At 48.6% G+C, this 21,627-nt stretch overlaps 1 protein-coding gene across 1 annotated transcript in view; it reads left to right on the top strand.

Moving 5' to 3' along the window:
* Positions 1 to 21,627, top strand: part of PDE10A (phosphodiesterase 10A) — a 573,461-nt gene that overhangs the window by 15,421 nt on the left and 536,413 nt on the right. The window lies entirely within an intron of this gene.

Consider the following 21,627-nt stretch of genomic DNA (forward strand, 5'->3'; position numbering starts at 1 on the left):
TCTTTTCTCACCTGCAAAATGAGAAGAGGGTGGTCGTTTGCTGCTGGAGACCCCTTCCAGATCGGAAGGAGGCTGACTCTAGGTTGTCCTTGGTTGGCTTAGGCGGGACAAGGGAACAGGAATTATTTGAGTAGATGCGGACAATTCACTCCCTTTGCTGCAGGTTTGATAACAAGGAAGTTGGATCAGTTGTATAGGGAACATTTATAGATGAGATGAGTAATTTCTTGGCACTAACAGAGAAAAGAGTGAGACAGTTAGCTAAGTCTTTGCACCTGTGGGTCTCAAACGAAGAGGTTACTGTCTTCGCTTGCTTGAGTCTCACTTGCCAGGAAACCAGGCCCCTCTCTGCGGCTGACACGTCTTGGCTGTGTCCTTCCTGCTCTTCCTTTCTTCCAACCTTGACCACCCGCTGTGACCCAAGGGCTGTGAATCCAGAATTACAGGCACAGCATGGGCCCTGAGAGTGTAGCCAGGTGAGGTGCCCCAGGGGGCTTGCCGAGAGAGAGAGAGAGAGAGAGAGAGAGAGAGAGAGAGAGAGAGAGAGAAGAGAGAGAGAGAGAGAGAGATTGCCTCAGGTGGTCCAGGAAGTCAGGAAGTGAGGCCTGGAGTTCCCAGAGGCTTAAAAGCCGGGGAAGGGGCTCTGGGAACTCACCGCCAGCCACAGGTACGTCCCTGTGTCAGAAGCGTAGCTTTGAGTCACCTTCTTTGGCCCTTTTATTTCTTGGTAAAAAAATTTGCCTCTGTTTCTGCTGGATGCTTTCAGTAAAGCCTTTGGCACAGTCCTCTGGGATGTCCTATATCCTCCCACTTATTAGAGGAAATTATGACCCGAAGATGTCGCATAGCTCGTGTGAAGTCTCACAGCTTGTGGGATAGAGCTAGGATCTGGATCTGGAGTTGTTCTGCTTGTGCTGGTTTTTGTTTTTTATTTATTTATTTATTTATTTATTTTATTTTATTTTATTTTTTTTTAAAGATTTATTTATTTGACAGATAGAGATTACAAGTAGGCAGAGAGGCAGGCAGAGAGAGAGGAGGAAGCAGGCTCCCAGCCAAGCAGAGAGCCCGATGCGGGGCTCGATCCCAGGACCCCGGGATCATGACCTGAGCTGAAGGCAAAGGCTTTAACCCGCTGAGCCACCCAGGCGCCCCTGTTTTTTTTTTTTTAAACACCAACTCATCCCCTATGAACAGGAAGCGAATCCACACTAGGCCCGCACAGCTGTCCGGCCAGAGGCTGTTGGCGGAGGGGGATTCTGGAGGCTGAGAAGCGCGGTCCACATGGAGGTTACCACTGAGCAAGGCAGCCGCGTTTTCGAGCCTGACGCTGGGAGCTGCCCTGGGTTGGTGTCAGAAACACGGTTGCTCCTTCCTTGTGCGAGAGCACGTGCGTGGGTGTGCCTGTGTGCAAGGGTGTGAGACAGTAAGTAGAGGCCAGGGAGAAGAAACCAACACAACTCTTGATTAATTTTGAAAACCTGCACTTCCCAGGCGGGAAAGGTTAGTTGCATTTTCTTCCCAGCACTGGTAACTCCTCTTATGTCTACGATCAGGGAGTCAGAACAGTGGTTACAACCCAGGGATGCGTGTGTCTGTGCTTGTTTCGTATTTTAACTGATGACTCATCAGCGTCAACGTACAGAACACAAGTGTGAACATAGCTGCGTAGACCGTGGGGCACTGTGGACAGCTAATTTGCTGGCCACAGTGTCTCCGTTGAGGGCACAAAGGTTTGACCTAAAGCAGGCGGATCCCTTCCACCCAGGGACTGTGACCATGAGCTTGGTTGTCATTGCCGGGGGCCCCTCACCGGTCTTTGCATCAGAGAGACGTTGACGGACACAGTTATCTTCTCTTTACTGGACTAGCCCAGGATGGTTATGAGATCACCCGCGGGCCCCTGGGGAGCTCAAATTCTGACAGTGTCATCCGGACACTTTGCAAAATGCATGGAAATGTGCACGGCTGACATTCTGTCAGGCGATAGAGACCAGGAAGACATCACATCCACTCTCAGGGCCCAGTGGAAAACGTGTTCCTCCAGGGAAGTGCCCGCGTGTGCACCCGCCCGAGTGGTGCGGGAGGCGAAGCGGCAGGCGCGGCCGGTGAGGGGAAGGATTCAGCGGTGGGACGGGTAACTGGTCAGGAGCGCAGCCTCCCCCGCCCCCCAACTCCGGTTGGTTTTCCTTGCGAGGGGCTTCCTGGCAGAGGGGGTGCCCCCCAGGGGACAGGCCCGGGAGCCCATGAACCTGGGGTCAGAACTCAGGCACATCACCGTTAGCTTCCAAACCTCAGGCCTCTTACTTTCCGGGCCTCCTCGTCTGCCCGTGCTGTTGCGGGAGCAACACCGAGCGCGGAGGTTGGAGGGCCACACGGCCCGAGCGGCAGTCCTGCGGAGAAAGTGCCAAGGGTGGGGGGCGTCCGGGTGTGCAGGCACGGGTGCGGGTTGGCAGCCGGTGTCGGCGACCCCTTCGCTATCCACGGACCAGCTTTTCACCACATGTGATGCCCAGAGAGAGAAGACGCACACGGAGGCTCCCATGACCTGTGGGATTTCTGGAAGGGAGACCCTGCGGCGGGCTCCCCAGGCTTCCCTCTGAAGACAGCGTGTCTTCCTTGAGGACCTGGGTTCCGTGACTTCACCACCTGTGGGCTCCGGCCCAGCCTGACCCCGAGGCGCCCCGTCCAGACCAGGGAAACTGCAGGGCCTGGGGACACCCTGGGGGCTCGGGGGGCTCGGGTGACAGACAATCTTCTAGTCTTTTCCCGAGCTTTGAGAGGCCTGTCCGAGCAGACGCTGCAGGAGGTTGATGGTGCGACCTTGGTAACGTCTGTGGGTCAAGGTCTAATCTGGAGGGCACCATCCCCGCCCGATCACCTGGTATAATACTTCGGACCTCCCCAGGTTTGCACAGCCGGTAAGAGAGGCACCGCATTCCCGTGTGACTACTTGAGGCGGCCCTCGCCACCCTGTCTAGTAGGACGGGACCCTATTTTGCAAAGACGAAAGAGGAACAGCTTGTGCACAGTCATCGTCTGTGCTCTGGTCCCGAGGACCAGAGGGCCGGCCACAGTCCCCTGCATGGCCTCGGATCATTCGGGGGCTGGAACGCAGTGGGCGCAAGCATCTTCGTGATCACTAGTAATGAGTACTGGACTGTGGGTGCTCAGTGCCTGCATCCGTAGGGTGCCCTGACACCCTGGTCGCTGGCAGGCAGGGGGAGGGGATCATGGTCCCAGGACGGGAACTGGCTCTGCCCTGCTCACTGGCAATGCCGTTCCTCCTTCCTCCTCCTGCCCAGCCGGCACACAGCAGACCAAGGGCACTCCTGGGGTAGACCATGTGCAAGCTTCCGGGGCACTTGCCAGGGTCCAGCCCTCGGCCTGCCCAGCCGTCTTCACCCTGAGCAACAACACCCTTCCTTCTCTTGGGGCATCACTCGTGAACTTCCCCCATATCTGCCATTATCACTGGTGTCTCTCCCCGGTCCCCTTCTGCCTGCCTTGTGGGGTGACCCCCGGGCACACACTCCCCCCCCTGCCTTTCCAGGGACCCCCAGGTCTCTGCTTGTTCCTTTTCTCTCCCATCTGCATTTTCTCCCAGTCTCCGCCCTCCCTCCCCCCACTTTCCTGTATAACTTGGCTTAATTGTTGCTTTATTTTAAACATCTTCACTGGGTTTCTGGCTATTGTCCACCCTAAGTGTTCATGACAACGAGCTGCTCCTTGTCCCCCGTGTTCTGATACTTAATGAGGACCTGTCCAGGTGTGGGCTCAACATTCTATCCCGTTTGGAAGTCAGCAGACTTCGTCATTTGAGGGCTTCTGCTTTCCCTCAGTTCTAAAAACAAGTTGCTGTTTGTTGTGATGTTTTGTCTTCCTCTTCCCCCCTTTGTCTATTTCCCGCCGCTAGAACTCCCACGCAGGCGCTGGTGATCCTCTCTCTCTCTTCCGTGATCACCCCCTCACCTCTCCTGGGGTCCTCCCCTCTCTGGGGCTATCTTCCCCCTCACTGTGGTAGCCCTTCCTCTTGCTCCCACAGTCTTCCATCCTCCCAGGCGTCCTCTTCTCATAGGGGCCATCCTCCCCTCTTTCTGTGGTGATCCTTCCCTTCCCTCCAGCAGTCCTCCCTCTCCGTCCAGCAGTCCTCCCTTTCCAACAGTTCTCCCTCTCTCTCCATCAGTCCTCCTGCTTCAGCAGTCCTCCCCCTCCTCCAGCAGTCCTCCGTCTCCCTCCAGCAGTCCTCCCCCTCCTCCAGCAGTCCTCCGTCTCCTCCAGCAGTCCTCCCCCTTGCTCCCCACAGACCTTCCCCTCACTGCTGGTCCTTTCGTCTGCATCGCTGGGGGTTGCTCTTTGAACACCCTGTGCCCTGCTCGCAGACAACGTCTTTGCAGTAGCTCTCATTACATTAATTCGGTATTTCTAGGGTAGTCAGCCTTTATTAATTCACTTTTTTATTTCGAGAGTTCCATTTTTCTTTTCCGTGGCCTTCAATGTTTCTTGTTGATCTCGCCTGTCCTTGTGTCATATGCCCTTCTCGATGGCCTGGGAGATGTGGCCGTGTGCCCACTCCAGGGGCCGCCTGAGCAGCACAGTCTCTCCCTGGGGGCCCAGCTGGAGCCCCCCACCCCTTGCCCTGAGTACTCCCCACTCTCTTCATGTTCTTGCCTCCAAGATACAGCGGGTCTGGATGGGACTCACTCAGGGAATCCATTTTCGAGGCTGACTTCCACGGATGCTCAAAGATAGCCCGTCTCCCAAAATGAATGCAAAAACTCGTAAATTCGCATGTTTCTCTGATTTAATCCACTGAGAATGCCATGCAGTACTTTTTAGGGGGAGGACATGGGTCATTGTAAATGGCTCATTACATTTTTATGGCAAAACACTGCAGTTGTTCTTGTCTCTTCACTAAACCATTGCAGACAGAGATAAAAGCCAAGAACTTTGAAATGACCTTTCCTTTCCTCCCAGTCCTGTCCCCACTCCACCCAGCTCTGGAGAAAACAGCTTCTTGCCTGCCAATCTGGAAACCATTGGGTGGAAATGGGGAGCTGAACATTTTTTAGGAATGGCCTCACCTTGGCTTCCAACTCCACGGAGCACATTGCAGACTTCTTACACGTTATATACGTTCGAAGTTTGCCAAGAACAGCCCGAGGCAGAGGTGTTGAGTCGGCAATGCTGCTGCGCTCAGTTGTGGATCCGAGCATGTCCCCCTGCACAGTGCGGGAGCCCAGCGGCCATCCCCGCCATGCCGGCGCAGGGGGTCCTGCGACCCTGCGCTCCCAGCTGTCCCATGTGGCCATCCCGGGAACACGCAGGCCTCTAGTGTTTCCAGTGCGACCCGCATGCGGAACGTGCAGACCGGGCTCTGGGAAACAAGGCCCTGCAGATTTCACAGGTGCCTAAACTTCTTTTAAAAGTACAGCGCAGAGATGGGAGAAAGGACTAGACTTGAAGGGTTTAGTCTCCAGGTCTGGCCAGGGTCTCCAGGGCAGCGCTGGCCGCATTCGGATTTCCTCAAACCATATTTCTAACGAAGAGCAAACCCGGGTTAAAGATGGTTGCCACTTCCGTATTATTATTTGTCTCTGAACATGCTTCCCTCCTTCAAAAGCTTTTAAGCTCTTAGAGGGCAGGGGCTCTGTCTCACGCAGGTCACCCATTTTCTTTTCACAATGCCCAAGCACAGTGCCCTGGGCAGTAAGTCTTTAATTAATAGGGAGATCCTAGAGCAAAGTAGTGTTGAGCTGGACCCTGCTGGGCTCTGGAGTCAAATTGCCTTAAAGAGAATAATTCATGGGAAGAGCTTAGCCCATGGAGAGACAGAAGAGCCATCGGTAAATGTTAGTTGTGATGATTAGTAATAATACATGTTTCTCGAATGAGCCGGTTAGGTCGTTTTCTAAGGATGCAGGTGTTCGAGATAATTCCCAGCCCCTACCTAGCCCCATATCTGACATCCTGCTCAGTGCATCCTGCCTTCCGACAGCCCAGGGCTTCTGCACCACGAGTGAGGACTATGTTTGGGCAAAAACTCCTCTCCTAGAAAACAGAGGTGGGCGGCTGTTGGATTTGGTCCTGACTCAGGCACGTGGCCGACTGTGACTTCAATCAACCTCTGGGCTGTCCCTCACTCATCACCAGCTCTGAGAGGGTGGAGGTTGACTCATGACTCATGCAGCTAATCTCTCTAAGGAAAAGATACGTTAGAACGTGCCACCGTTTCCCCATGGCAGTCGTAAGACCCCATGCTTCCTTTCATGCTATGACAAGGTTGAGTTCCATGCCCCAGCAAACACGACTTCTCACGGGCTCAGTGGACATAGAATATATGGAAAGAAAAAAATCCCCTAATTTACTACTTCCTTATATAAATAGCTGTTTTTAAAGTCAAGTGAATACCATAGGAAGAGGCAGAATCTGGTGAATTGCATCACACTTTTTAATAGAAAGATATAAAATATTCCTTACATACGGTGGAAGGGAAAGTTGCTCTGCTCGTGGAAACAAGAAGGGCCCTGGGAGTGAGTAGTAAGGGACGGTGCGGACTGGCCAATTTAGAGTCTATCTAAATTGCTTTTCTTGTGCGTTTTTCATCATCAATCTTGGGGTTCTAGACACTAGCAAAGTTTGGAGCTGAGTAGAACCATCCGAAACAATTAAACCACAAGATGCCATAGAATAGAGTCATCCAAATAGGGGTTATAAAAAGGACCAAGTGAGCTGGACAGCAAGGACTGATTCCTTTTCTTGAATTCTTTAAAAAAATGGAGAAAAAAATAGTTCTAGGTAGGGGAATGTGCTACCTCCCCCTCCAGGCCCCAGATTCCCATGTGTGTCAGTCATGTGCTTCCAGGAGTTAGGGAGACATTGCTGAAAAGATGCTGCTGCTATTATGAACTAATTTAATGACTTACAAAACATTACTTTGTTTTGCTTCTACCTAGCTAACAGTATGGGAGGTTTTAAAGCTAGAAAGACCTCCAACAGTTTCCCCAGTCTGTCTCCCCATTGTCTGTCCAATCTATGAATATGCCCATTTTACAGATGTCCCATTGGGGGCCTGCAGATTAAGGCATATGCTGAACAATTGTAGCAAAAGGGAATGCACGCCATGCTCTTTAGAGCTTCAGAGACTTTCATACGCATGGAAGTGTATACTGTTACATCATGGAAGGGAATATTGTTACATCGTGTAATCTGTGGACGTAGAGCTACAGGAATGGGCAGCTTCTTTGCTTTCATTTGTTACAATACCTTGTCTGTACTACTTGTTAGTGTGTTACCAGAATAGAGCTTCTTTAAATTCTCTGGTTTTATGTAGTTTGCTTTTTCTTCAAAATAATTCCTTTCTCCTTCCTTTGAGGATAACAAATAATTTTTATTTGGCTTAGCTGTATTCTATTTCTCTTAATGTTTCGAGTTTTTATTTAAATTCTAGTTAGTTAACATGGAGTGTAGTATTAGTTTCGATCTTTGAAATAATTCTTAAATCACATCTATACTAAGAAATAACGTGTGTACTCACGTTTCAAATGCTTTAATATGAACCCCAACTGAGAACAGTCCAACGTGGATCAGTGTCTGATTCTCTATGGTTTGTGAATGGAAATACTGGATTTTTGTAAGAAGAATGCATTCCAGGAGGAGGGAATAACATGAGCAAAAGCTCAGAGGTAGGGCGTGAAGTCAGACTGGGGATGGTGAGACAGAAGGTGTTGGGGCTCTATGAGGTAGGGAGTGGGGAGGCAGCAGATTTGGGAGTGAGTTCTGTGTTCAGGGAGACTCATCTGGAAATACTAGGAGAAATGGATGGAATATGAGGAGGCTGGCAAAGGGAACAGCTGGGAAGTTATCACAAAGATACAAGTGGGAGGTAGGAATATATTGAAACAATGGAAGTGGAAAACAAAGAGAAATGCCATTAAAATGAACTTTGCCTCTTGTCTCCTCCCTCTCCTTCCAACTCAACGTTCAGAGCTCAAGCTTAGACATCGGGGAACAGGAAGAGTTGGGTCTTGTAACATGCCATGGGGCTAGAAGAAGAGGAGATTGCCTGTGCGTGTTTCCTGTAGCTGCTGTTGAGCAGGGGTGGGATGGCAGCCTGGAGGAGGTGTCTTGGAAACCGACAACCCATCTTAGCATCTCTTTCCAGCCAGGTCTCGCTGTGGATAGCAAGGAGGTCCTTGGGGATTGGAAGACAGTAAGCATGGGACAAATGGAGCTATGTTGAGTTTGTTGGTGGTTGTTTATTCCCAGCAGTTCCAAACATTTGGATTTAGCTAATCCAACAGCCATTCTCAGGGCCCTCTCCTTGGATTTCCTCAGCCACAGAGCTGTGAAAAACAAAGTGATCGCCTTCCTCCCTCCAGAGGTGGCATGGGAGGCTGCCTGGTCAAAGAGGGGCAAACCGAAGAAGCATGCACAGTGGCTTCTGGGAGACCTGTGCTTCCGTGGAGCACGTGTGTGCTGGCACCGGCCCTTCCCATCTGTGTGGCTTGAGCGCCACAGCACCCACTTTGCAGCCGTGAGCCAGCAGCGTCAAGACGGCAGACAGAGATGGCACGTGCACTGGTGGTGGGAAGAAGGATGGAACGACCGGGCGTCTTGGATGACAAGACCAGCAGGAGCTTCCCTTGGCTCTTGTCATCTCGGAGAAACAAAGCTCTATTGTTTCAGGCTCTGTTAGCACTTGGGTTCTCTGTCATTCATCCAGAGTGTGTTCCTACATGCGTTTTACCTTCTTTTCTTCTGCCTTGGGAGCTGAACACTCCCTAACAGGCGGATGTCAGGCTCTGAGCATCTAGAGTCAGATCAAATGTCTCTGTAGCTTTTCTACGAAATATGCTGCAGTAGTCACGTTACCGGAGCTTTTATTTTCAGGTTTGGTAACAATCCCTTTTTTTTTTAAAAAAAAGATTTATTTATTTAATCTGCAAAAAAGGAGAGAGAGAGAGACAGAGCCAGGGGAGAGGCAGAGGAGGAGGGAGAGAATCCTCAAGCAGATTCCCCACTGAGCGTGGGGACCCTAAGATCATGACCCGAGCCCCAATCAAGAGTCACCCCTTAACCAACTGAGCCACTCAGGCGCCCCTTGGTAACGCCATCTTTGTGTCAGCAGTTACAAGGGTGAGAATGTTAAAACTGGCCTCTCCTGTAATACTTTTGTTTTTCAACAATTTAGCTTAAAGTTTTTCTTTATATAAAAAAAATCTGTACAGGGATATTTATAGCAGTTTTATTCATAAGTGCCCCAAACTGGGAGGAATCAAGATGTCCTTCAGTAGGCAAATGGACAAATAAACTGTTACATCCAGACAATGGAATATTACTCAGCACTGAAAAGGAAAAAGCCATCAAGTTACTGAAGACATGGAGGAAGCCTCAATGCCTATTGCTTAGTGGAAGGACACAGCGTAAAAGGATCATATGCCGTATGACATTAACTATGACATTCTGGAAAAGGCTAAACTTGGCAGATTTACAGAGATAGGGGTTAAAGGGGAGGCATGAGCAGGTGGAGCACAGGGGTTCTTAGGGCAGTGAGACAACTCTATGATGCTGTAGTGGTGGACATACGACATTTGGCAAAACCCACAGAATATACGGGGCCATGAGTGGCCCCTAATGTAAACTGTGGACTTTGATTCATAACAGTGTATCGGTATCAGTTCATCAGTTGTAACAAATGTGCTACATCCGTGCAAGAGGCCACTAATAAGGAACCCAGGGGCAGCAGGGGAAAGAGAATACGAGACCCATGTTTACTTTCTGCTCAATTTTCTGTAAACCTGAAACTGCTCTAAAAAAATTAATACACTTTACTTTAAATTTTTTATTCGAATATACTTGACACTCAATGTTATTTTAGTTTTAGGTGCACAATATGGAATTCATTTCCATGTGGAGTCTAAAAAGCAGTCAGTGTTTTAGAAATCGTATTTCATCATCGAATCTGGTAAGGGATAAGTAGGGAGTGCTATTAACTAAATAGTTCAAACACGTTTCTGGAAGAACAGAGAGAAGAAAGGCCCAAACTCATCGATTAAACCACGTAACAAAATCTAATGTGTAGACTTTAAGCAGTAAGTTTCCAGCAGCACCGGGGACGTAGATCGGCAGTGATCCCCGAAGACTGATTCTTCATGGCTCAGGTCTCCCTGATCCCGGACCTAGTTTCCTCTTATAGTGGGCTGGAAATGTAACGTGGGGGTGGGCAAGAGAGGCCACTTGGCATTTCAGTGATGAGAGGGTGGAAAACCCACAACTTCTGGCTAGGAAAGTGCTGTGGCCAATTCTTGCTTTCATGAAACCAAACAGTGGCTGAGGAAATACACATGAAAGAGTTTACTTAGCGAATGGAGCCAAGTGGGAAGAGCGATGAAGCAAGCAGGAGCCCCAGTGGCTGGAGCCCTGCTGGCCAGACCCTGGTGGTTAGACCCCGATGGCGGGGTCCCCGGTGGTTAGACCCCGATGGCGGGGTCCCCGGTGGTTAGACCCTGATGGCGGGGTCCCCGGTGGTTAGACCCCGGTGGCTGCAGCCCTGGGGGCTGGAGCTACAGTGTCTGGGACCCTGGTGGCTGGACCCTGGTGGTTAGACCTCAGTGGCTGGACCCCAGTGGCTGGAGCCCTGGTGGCCGGACCCTGGTGGTTAGACCCCGATGGCGGGATCCCTGGTGGTTAGACCCCGATGGCGGGGTCCCCAGTGGTTAGACCCCGGTGGCTGGAACCCTGGGGGCTGGAGCTACAGTGGCTGGGACCCTGGTGGCTGGGACCCTGGTGGCTGGACCCTGGTGGTTAGACCCCAGTGGCTGGACCCCAGTGGCTGGAGCCCTGGTGAACTTGAGGCCACGGCAAGGTGGATCCAGGAAGCCACAGCCCATGTCCCAGCCCTTCTGTGGTGCAGAGTTTAAGGGTGCGGTTTCCTGCCCTTCCCAGATTTCTCAGGCTGGTGCTGAGTTTCCCCTATGTCTTTAAGAAGGCAGCACTAAACTATAAGGGGAAAATGTCAGACATTTTATCGTAATAGTCATATCGTAGAGTAAGCAGGTTTCAGAATTGAGGTTGGAAGTGTCTACAAACAGGAGCCGTGTTCTCTTACCGTGTTGTCCCCAATACTACACAACATAAGTTCATGGCACGGGCGCACGTCCATGGTTCCCACAGCTGATAGCCAAATCTCATCATGGTTTTGTGACCACTAAGTGCTATAAGGTTATGGGCCGTGAGAGATTCAGAACCCTTTAAAGCAACGTTGGGGAGACAGGACAGGCAGAAGTGGGAACGTGATAGTGCTGGAGAGCCGTCCGTGGCAGAGGCAGCTGTGGTCGCGGTGGGAGGCAGAGCAGCGTCGTGGTTAAGCACGGTCCCAGAGCCAGAGTGCCAACTCGTACCCTGGCTGGGAAGAGGATGTCATTTCTCTGTGCCTTGTTGGCTCCCATGAGGAACCGAGGACGACGAAGGGCGTGGAGAGGCTGGAAGAACAGGGCGCTGGGACGTCCTTACACCGCCCGGGGCACTGAGTCGCTGGTGAACGTTAACTCTCGTACGTGCGCGACGAAGTGCCAACGGAGAGTGCAGAGCCAGCGACAACAATGCCTTGCATTCTGTAGGTCCTCAGCAAGGACTTGTTGCATGAACACAGGGGACAAGCATCCTTCATTAAAGTAGAACGAGATCACCACCTGCACTGAGAAGTCATGGCTCGGCCTGGATGTGGGAGATTTTGAGTCATGGACAGGAGAACTAAAACCAAACTAGAAGGAACAGCAAGGAGAGGACAGTGCTGAGGGCAGTGATTGACCTGTGGAAGAACGAGCTTGGGGAGGAGACTCAACTAGAAAGCAAATTGGAATCAGATTGAAAAGGACCTTGAACCTGAAGGTCAGGCATTCACATCATGCTCATATGGGTGAGGTTTTAGGAAGAATAATCTAGCATCACTCACAGGGCTCCTGGCTAGCTCAGTTGGTTAAATGTCTGCCTTCAGCTCAGGTCATGATCTTGGGGTCTTGGGATCGAACCCCATGTGAGGCTCCCTGCTCAGCAAGAAGCCTGCTTCTCCCTCTGCCTCTGCCTGCCACTTCTCCTGCTTGTGCACGCTCTCTCTCTGTCAAATAAATAAACTTTAAACTTTAAAGAAATGTAGCGTCACTCCTGAGACCAATTGGAAGGGCAATGGTAGGGAACCAGAGAAACTATGGCAAGTCAGCTGTGAGCTTCTGCGGCAATAAAGCAGGGCGGTCTGCCAGGAGGTCAGAGAATGCTCTGAGGAACGGATCTCACGGCGGACAGAACCAGGCTTGAAAGAGATATTCTACCCAAGTTGGAGTTCTATGAAACTGTAGAAGGAAAGAGAGTATAAAGGTACAGTCCGGTAGAAGACATAAAGTACAGTGGGAAGCAGAATCTGCAAAATGATATTTGTTGCGTTGTCCGTGATGCAATTTGTTCCTCTAGAGAGGTGGCGCGTCTGGTGTGACGTTTGGTCACAAAGGTGGTTTTCAGATCCTTCCCCGCTGAGGGGGGACATCCCAACCAGTGAGAAAGGCCTCTAGGGCCTTGGCCTGCCCCACAACCTGCCTTTCAGAGCTTGAAGGGACCTACAGTGATGTGACATGGGGGAGCCAAATGGAATCCACATTTTAGATCCTTCCAATCTACACGAGAGACGACCGTCCAAAGAAATCAGTACCTTTCCAACTTATTAAATCAGGACGAGAAACCAGATGCCCAAACTTTAGAGGTGAGTTTTGCATTATCTCGTTAGATTTTTGCCATCAGTTTTGTTTACGCATGGTCCTGAAGTATCTGAAGGTTCAATCAGGTCAGGCTTTGAATCATCCTTTACTGTAGATCCCCCTCTCCGCCTTTTCTTAGAGCTTTAGACTTCTGAGGTCTGTCTGAAGACTGGCATCGTTTACATTTGTTCTCAGGATCACAGGGACTCACTTCAGCTGGTGCTTCCTTCCTTGTGGGGGTGGGGCCCTTTCTGCCTCCCAGATGGACCTGAGCATCCTAAGTATGGGGAAGCTCCCACCGATGTCCACTTGCAGAAAAAGCTCTGTGTGCAACAAAAGGAGTTTTTTTTTAAGGTTTATCCATATACTTTAGACAGAGTGTGCATGTGTATGCATGGGGGGAGGGGCAGAGGGAGAGAATCATCCTGCAGACTCCTAGCTGACCGCGGAGCCTGACTCGGAGCTTGATCCCACATCCCATGGGATCATGACCCGAGCTGAAACCAAGAGTAGATGCTTAACCGACGGAGCCACCCAGGCGCCCCTCAACAAAAGAAGTTTCTGAGGAGAAAGAGCCTCCTGTGGGGAAGGCCTTTATGAACCGGAGCTCTTGGGGTGTTCTTTCTAGGGCACCCACAAATGCAGAACAGGTAGATTGTTCTCCCAGATGAAGATAGGCTTGGAAGGAGGAAAGCTCGTCTCTCATTCTTCTGGTGGAAATCATAAGCTAAAACCGACAGAAGTGCCCAATGTGCAAATAGGGAACGGGAAAAGGAACTTTGAACCATGTTGCTGTGAGTGAATTATGTTGGATCAAAATCTTATCAATATCAAACCCTATCAGCCTCTTAAAACACTTAGCAAAGGTTGTACTGTGGTGTAAAGAGGAGGATAAGCTATTGTGTTCTCTGGGTCCTCCAACAGATCGTAGAGGATATTCAGTCTTATTTTTAATTTTGGAAATTTGAAATAGATAAAGCATATAGGCCATATTTTCAAGTCAGTCTAACTTCACTCTTTAAAGAAGATAATGTAATAAGAACAACAAGGAAATCCACCTTAGCAAGGATAAAGGGAAAATAAGAGATTACACTAAGTTCAAACAAAATAATTTATTTTTTAGGAAGTCTCTTAGGTCAATATTCTTATTCTCCCTCCTGTCTTAGCCCACGTTATCATGATTGTATAATATTTTATGTTTTTACTTTCCCATTTTTTCCCTAGGTCATTTGTATTTTTTATCAAAAACAAAACAGCCAGAATTATCTTGGAACTCAAAAGATAGCTACAGGGGCGCCTGGGTGGCTCAGTGGGTTAAAGCCTCTGCCTTCAGCTCAGGTCATGATCTCAGGGTCCTGGGATGGAGCCCCGTATCGGGCTCTCTGCTCCGCAGGGAGCCTGCTGCCCCCTCTCTCTGCCTGCCTCTCTGCCTGCTTGCGATCTCTCTCTGTCAAATAAATAAATGAAATAAAAAAAGAAAGCTACAAATGATGGTATTTTATGTCATCTGACTTCCTCAGTATTCATGTATGACCACTTTGGTAAAAATCCTTTTCATTAATTTTCTTAAGAACGCCTCATCTTTTGACAGTCAAAGCATCTTGTTTGAAGATCCGACCCCATCCACATCTTGTTGGTTCCCTTTTCCTCTTACCTGCTTCTACTGCCAGATGCCCGTCGGTCAGCGGGGCGAGGGGATAGTGCACTCCTCCCATGTCCCTCTCCTGGGCCCATCTCTTGAGAGAGCTGCAGTTTTATTTTACAATTAATTGCCCTTGAACTTTGTCCTGACCTGTCTACGTTGGTGAAAGCAGCAAAGACTGACAAGCAAAGGCATTTATAAGACATTCCTGTTAAGTGGGAGAGGTTTGCATGGCTACTCAAATTCTTTACTCAGCTCCTTAGGGAACATGTGTTTTAATGACTTCTGTTTTACTCCCCAACCTTGTAACTAGTGGGATCAGATACTGAATTCTCAGAGCATTTTCCCTGGAATGAATTTGCGAACAGTAAGCGTCAGCATTGTGTTGTCAGCCGTAAACGAGTTAATATATGACACCAGAGAAGAGTCCAGCCCAAGACCCTTTTCCTAGCTCAGAAAGGTCATAACCCATGAGCCTGAGGCAATCCTTTTGCCAAGAGCAGGCAGGGGTGGGAAGGAGGCTGGACTGGGGGACCCACATTGAGCCTAAGCCCAGGAGTTCTGTTTCTCTTCCCATTGAATGGGTCTCTCTGTCAATGTGTGCCGGACGGGTGCTTATCAAATACCCCGTGCCCCAGAGTCACCTGGGGAGTGTTAAATCCGGGTTCCGACTCAGCAGGTGTGGGGGGCCCAAGTTGGTGCATATCCAGCCACCTCGCGCTGTCCACCGTGACTCTACCCAGTCCCGAGGCAGGCGACACAAGGATACTCCACTCGCTGTGTGCTGATATGAGGAATAAAGTGGAGAACCCGCCGCCCAGTTGCCTCAGAGTCTCTGCCAGGGAGCGGTGGGGCTGGCGGTTGGGCTGTGTGGCCAGAGCCGTGGTTCTCCGACATGAGCTCACGTGAGCACCGTGACGGCTGCTCCTCCCTGAGTGTCTAAGGAATCCCTCCTATCAGTTTCATGATAATATGTCAACTGGGGCATTATTGTCCCCACTTTGCAGACCAAAAAACCTGCAGCTTGGAGAGGATCAGTGACCAGCACAAGGTCACGGGGCAGAAGCTGGGGGGCCGTGCAGCTGGGATGTGAGCCCAGACTGAGAGGACCTAATGCCCACTCAGCTGCAGGAAGGCGCATTTCCTACTCTCTGGGGCCCGGGAGAAGGCGAAGTTGCCTGTGTCCCCTTCTAGAAGGACAGAGGTGCTGCTTCCCGGCTGGTGGAGGCACCAAGGAGGACATTGAGCATGAGGCTTCTCCCAGGTGTCCCCTGTCACTCCTCTCAGGGGGATGAGGTGCAGCAGGACGGCAAGAGACATCCTGCCCTCGAGCCAAGCAAAAAGTCACCGGCTTAGACTGATTCCAGGCAGGGGCCCTCAGGCTCTGCCCCAGTCGCACGGGCCTCACCTGGGAACATTCGGGACATAAATTCTTGAGTCCCACTCAAGACACCCCCGGGCAGATTTCAGGCTCCCGACGTGATGTCACCAGCGCTGAGGTGGAACAGACAACACACAGTGGGCTCTTCTGTCCTTAGACTACATCGTGTCCATAAAAGTCAGCGCTTCATGCAAAACCGTAGGTGAAAACCACAGGGCAAAACAGGGCCACCGTCCCCAGAAACCTGACTGGTGACACACAATGAAAGGAGAACAACCCGATGAAAATGGTAGTTTGTACATGTTCACTAGTTAAGAAATGACCTACCCGTTACCATTGCCAGGGCACTTTGAGAAGGTCACCCTGAAGTTTGCTGAAGTTCGCTGTGCAACTGTGTGTCCGCCTGCGGGGCCCGGATGGCCGCCCGCCCACAGGAGGACAAGAACAAGAGAGAAAGAGTGAGCGAAGAGAAAGGGTCCCAGAGAAAAGGAACAGAAAATGGGACAAACACAAATAGGGGAAGGGGGAGGGGGGTCCCAGCGAGGGAGGGCCAAGGGCCTCCTGTTCCGTCCAGAGAAGGGCTGGCGGGAAGGTGGTCTGAGCCCCACGGGAAAGCTGTGTCCCCAGATGTGGGTGCTGTGGCTCAGGGTCCTGCTGAAATGGGCGTGTGCCCCCTTGATTAGCTTCCACTGTGCGCCTGTGTTTTCATAGCGTCTTCCGTTTTCCGCATTTCTTCAGGCCAACCTGTCTGCAAAGACTCAGTCGAACAAAAACTCAAGTCCGGGGCCACAGACTGGAATTGCACTGGACCCTGCCACAAATTGCTGGAAGAATCTTTATTCTCAGTGTGAAGGAGGCTCCTCGCACGTGGTCTTGAGTCACAGAGCTGTTGGTGCACATGTGCTCAGTTTGGGGGCGTTCCGACCGAAGGGCGTAGGCGTCGTTGGTGTCTAAGGTTTACCAGTTGCCGCCCGTTGCACGGATGTGGGATTGCTGCGCACCACGAATCCTATGACCTCGTCAATCCCAGGGCCCAAGAATACAGGAGTGGGCGGTGATTGGAGTCATAACAGCGTTTAGAGGCAAAGAATGTCTCCATTGTTGGAGCTGATTCTGTGTGATTCCCCATGGGGGCCTTATGGCTCAGGGAAAACAAAACAAAACAAAACAAACAAACAAAAAAAACAGGGATTTCAGGAGGCTGCTGTGAGTAGTTAAAAGGATTCTGGAGTTAGGTGGACTCAGGCTACACGTCCAGTCCTACAGGCTCTGGTTCATGGAAACTTAAAGCAAGTGACTTAACCTCAGGACCATTATTCCTCACCTACATCTCCTTCTGAAGGTTACTGTGAGGACAAAGCAATACATATAATGGTTCAAGCATTGTCTAATACCCAGTGTAGATACTGTTTACAGGAATGAAAATATCAGAAGAAGCCAAATGATGCAAATTAAAACAATTCACCTGTGCCATTTCTTTCTTTTAAAAATTGTATCTGAAATTTATTACATGTTTACACAAATATTTTTATAAATGCAGAAATGTGGGATCTCATAAAGCCGTTTCTTGATTTATGAACATAAATATATATACATATGCCTGTGGGGGTCTTTCGTTATCATGAAATCTCATGATCTGAACTTGCTATCTGAACTCAAGAAGAAGAGAGCTGGAGAGAAAGGGATATGGCCTCTGTGTTACTGTTTGCTTTGCAAAATAACGACATTCTACGTATTTTCTATACCTTGGTTCAATCAGCAGTACTTCCTAGAAATCTCACTAAGTCAACTGGTATATTTTAACACCTTTTTCATTCTGGCTGCAGAATCTTCTGTGCCGTAGGCGTACCATGGTTTACTTATCCCCCCATCAAAAGGCAATTAGTTCATTCCATTTTCTGAGGCCATAAGCAACGCTATGGTAAACATTCTCCCACATACGTCCAACGCACTGAAGACTTGACTTCTCAAAATAAAATTTCACTTGCAATCTCTAAACAGAATTTCCTTTTCCATTTCATCTGATCCACTCCCCCCAACACACACACACAAGGTAACCTGGTTATTTATAGCAAGTGTTTTATTGTTGTGTTTGCTGTAATAGCCTGAGTACTTCTGGACTTCTTTATACCTGTGTCTTGAGTAAGTACTCGATAGGGGGTTCAGGGGCCCCTTTTGGAAAATATCAGGTGTGTTCTCTGGGGACCTGAAATTGTCCAGTGAGCACTAGGGACCTGGGTCCCCTCACCTAAAACTCTTACAAGCTCAGTAACATTTTAACCAAAAGTCAGCTTTATTGTATGTATTAAAAAACATACTGCATTTCACTAAAATTGGTAAGTGACATAGAGTATAGCATTTAAATGAAAACTTCAAAAGATATGAGCTGATGTTGGGGTGCCTGGGTGGCTCAGTGGGTTAAAGCCTCTGCCTTCAGCTCAGGTCATGATCCCAGGGTCCTGGGATCGAGCCCCACATCGGGCTTTCTGCTCCGCGGGGAGCCTGCTTCCTCCTCTCTCCCTGCCTGCCTCTCTGCCCGGTTGTGATTTCTCTCTGTCAAATAAATAAAAAAAATAAATTAAAAAAAAAAGATATGAGCTGATGTCCTCTTTATTTGAGTGGGAGACTTAATCATATCTCTACAATTTATTAGGGAGGCTCCTAACTGTCAATGGATTCTATACTATAGTTTTATGAAAAAGTATAGCTTTTTAAATTTAAATTTAAATTTATTTTTGTTATTTTGTAAAGACTTTATCTGAGAGAGAGCACAAGCAGGAGGAGGGACAGAGGGAGGAGCAGACTCCCCAGTGAGCAGGGAGCCCGATGTGGGGCTGCATCCAGGACCCTGGGATCATGACCTACATGGAAGGCAGACCCTTAACCAACTGAGCCGCCCAGGGATCCCAGCTTTTTTTTTTTTAATTGAAGTATAGTCGACATATAATGTTACATTAGTTTCAGGTGTGCGACAGTGATTAGACAAGTTTACATGTTACACTGTGCTCACCACCAGTATAGCTACCATCTGTCATCACACAATATTATTATAATTCCATTGCCTATTTCCCTATCCTGTGCCTTTTATCCCCGTGACGTATTCATCCCATAACTGGAAGCCTATGTCTCCCACTCCCCTTCACCCATTTTGCCCACCCTCCCACTCCTCTTCCCTGGCAACCACCAGTTTCTTCTCTGTATTTGTGGGTCTGTTTCTGCTTTCTGTTTGTTTTTCATTTGCGGATGTTTAAAGTTTTCACATATAAGTGAAATCATATGGTAGTTGTCTCTCTCTGTCTGACTTATTTCACTTAGCCGAGTACTCCTGCTCCATTCCAGTGAGGTGCAAGTCCTCATTCCTTTTTATGGCTGCGTAATACTCCTTTATAGATACACACCACATCTTCTTTATCCCTGACTCTTTCAGTGGGCACTTAGGTTGCTTTTGTATCTTGGCTGTTGTAAACAATGCTGCAATAAACATAGGAGTGCATTTACCTTTTTGAATTAGTGTTTTCATTTTCTTTGGGTAAGCACCCAGTACTGAATTGCTGGACCATAGGATCGTTCTCTTTAATTTTTTGAGGAGCCTCCATACTGTCTTTCACAGTGGTTGCATCAGTTTGCATTCCCACCAAGGGTACATGAGGGTTCCCTTTTCTCCACATCCACTTGTTATTTCTTGTCTTTTTTATTTTAGCCATTCTGACAGGTGTAAGGTGATCTCTTATTGTCATTTTTTATAAAGATTTTATTTTATTTATTTGACAGAGAGAGATCACAAGCAGACAGAGAGGCAGGCAGAGAGAGAGAGAGGGAAGCAGGCTCGCCGCTGAGCAGAGAGCCCGATGCGGGACTCGATCCCAGGACCCTGAGATCATGACCTGAGCCGAAGGCAGCGGCTTAACCCACTGAGCCACCCAGGCGCCCCTATTGTCATTTTTGATTTATATTTCCTCATTAGTAGTGATGTTGAGCATCTTTTCATTGGTCTGTTGGCCATCTGTATGTTTTCTTTGGAAACCTTTCAGGTCTTCTGCCTGTTTTTAAGTCAATTTTTTTGTTTCTTTGTTTTGGTGTGGGTGTTGGGTTTGTATGTTCTTTATATATTTTGGATTTTAACTCCTTATTTAATATATCACTTGGAAATATCTTCTCTCCATTCAGTAGGTCACCTTTACATTTTGTTGATGGTTTCCTTCACTGAGCAAAAGCTTTTCATTTTGATGTCATCCCAACGGTTTATTTTTGCTTTCATTTCCTTTGCCTTAGGAGAAATATCTAGAAAAATGTTGCTACAGCCAATGTCAAAGAAATTACTGCCTATGTTTTCTTCTGGGAGTTTTAAGGTTTCAAGTCTCACATTTAGGTCTTTAATCCATTTTGAGTTTATTTTTGTGTATGGTGTAAGGAAAAACAGTGTTAGCTTTTGATGGCACAGCTGTTCTGTTCGTGTCATCAAGTTGTTCTGATTTTGAGCTGGTTTCATCTGGGTGTTTTGCTTTGAGTTACTGATGTGTTCACAGTTGTGGTTCAAGAGAGCCAAAGCTCATTGCTCAGTTTACAAGGGTTCTTAACTGGCTGGGCAGGCAAGGATGTAATATAGTGAGACTTTAGATATTTATGGTCCAGTTTTGGACTTCTGAAGTCTTTGCAGAGAGAGAAGAGGGAAAGCCAAATATATGACCCTTCTCTAGGGTGGGGTTTGTGCAGCTGTCTGCATTTTTAAACATTTATGCAGCTTTATTTTGTATCTCAGGAGCTGGTTTATAGGGTCCTGAATTTAAGCTTTGACAGGTAAGAATGTCTGAAATTAGCAAGACTGTTTTGATTAGCAAGTTATTAAATGGTCAGTTTGGCTTAGAGCAAGTAAATTCTTAATTATATCCCATTTATAGAACTTGAGCACTCTTTTTTTTTTTAATTGTGATTTGCTGCTCTTGACAACAGGCTTTGTATAACTGACAGCTGCTCATTCTCAGCCTGTTTTTATTTGTTTGTCAAAATAACCACTGATTCTTCATTCATTCAACAAATATTTATTGAGTCCTACTATGTGTCAAGCAGTGGAGATCCCGTAATGATGTCTAGACATGTACTGGCCCCACCCCACTCTTCGAATAAACATTTCTTTCATAAGTTGTGAAAAAAATATTAATTAGAGACATTAAAAAAGAAGTGATCTATTAAGGTCAGTTTTTTGTTTTGTTTTGTTTTTAGTATGTCATTTTATTTTGGGTGCAATGTGGAAATAAGTTCCAATGCAGCACTGTTTTTTAACAGAATGTGAAAATCTCATCCTTTGAATGGCTTAGGAGAAAAGTTACTTAGTGAATTAATAGAAGCTAGGTTGAAGATGAAAAGAGACAGTTAACTAAATATGAATGTTAGCTGATGTCTTATCCTGTACTGTGGCACCCCCCCCCAAAAAAGTCTTATCAGATCTCAAGAGGTCACCACCTGGAGCCCTCGTATTGAGGGGTAGAGAAGTCGGGGGCAGCTTCAGGGAGTGAACTTTGGGGATGCTGCACAAGGGGCCAAGGAAATTGCGGTCTCCTCTATGGTATATAGGACTTTGGTCTGGCATAAGTAAGGAAGGGGTTCTCTGAAATTTGTACAGACCATTCCCTGACAATTCCGTCTGTTTACCTCTGACCACACCATACAGCTTGGTGACCACAGTGGGGAGCCTACGCCCCCAGCCTATCTCTCCCCGGTCATGGCAGGAGAGGGCTGGAGGAACCCAGCTTGGAAGAGTGGGGCTGAGTGGCATCACTGGGTTGAGAGGGAGGATACTGGGGAGCTGGGAGCACCGCCCAGACCCTTGCTCACCCATCTCTCCCTCTTGTTTTCCT

The sequence above is a fragment of the Meles meles genome, chromosome 5 (assembly GCF_922984935.1).
Source record: "Meles meles chromosome 5, mMelMel3.1 paternal haplotype, whole genome shotgun sequence".
Taxonomy (NCBI): Eukaryota; Metazoa; Chordata; class Mammalia; order Carnivora; family Mustelidae; genus Meles; species Meles meles.